The sequence below is a fragment of the Oncorhynchus clarkii genome, chromosome 16, assembly GCF_045791955.1.
Source record: "Oncorhynchus clarkii lewisi isolate Uvic-CL-2024 chromosome 16, UVic_Ocla_1.0, whole genome shotgun sequence".
Classification (NCBI taxonomy): domain Eukaryota; kingdom Metazoa; phylum Chordata; class Actinopteri; order Salmoniformes; family Salmonidae; genus Oncorhynchus; species Oncorhynchus clarkii.
This window is the reverse complement of record NC_092162.1, coordinates 53299222-53299637: the sequence shown is the minus strand read 5'-3', so window position 1 is coordinate 53299637 and position 416 is coordinate 53299222.

Below are 416 nucleotides of genomic sequence, written 5' to 3'. Positions count from 1 at the left end.
CTGCCCACAAATGTTCTATGGGATTGAGGTCAAGGCTTTGTGATGGCCACTCCAATACCTTGACTTTGTTGTCCTTAAGCCATTTTGCCACAACTTTGGAAGTATGCTTGGGGTCAATGTCCATTGTCTGATGTCTTGAGTTGTTGCTTCAATATATCCACATAATTTTCCTACCTCATCATGATTCCATCTATTTTGTGAAGTGCACCAGTCCCTCCTGCAGCAAAGCACCCCCACAACATGATGCTGCCACCCCCGTGCTTCACGGTTGGGATGGTGTTCTTCGGCTTGCAAGCCTCCCCTTTCTCCTCCAAACATAACGATGGTAATGGCCAAACAGTTCTATTTTTGTTTCATCAGACCAGAGGACATTTCTCCAAAAAGTACAATCTTTGTCCCCATGTGCAGTTGCAAAC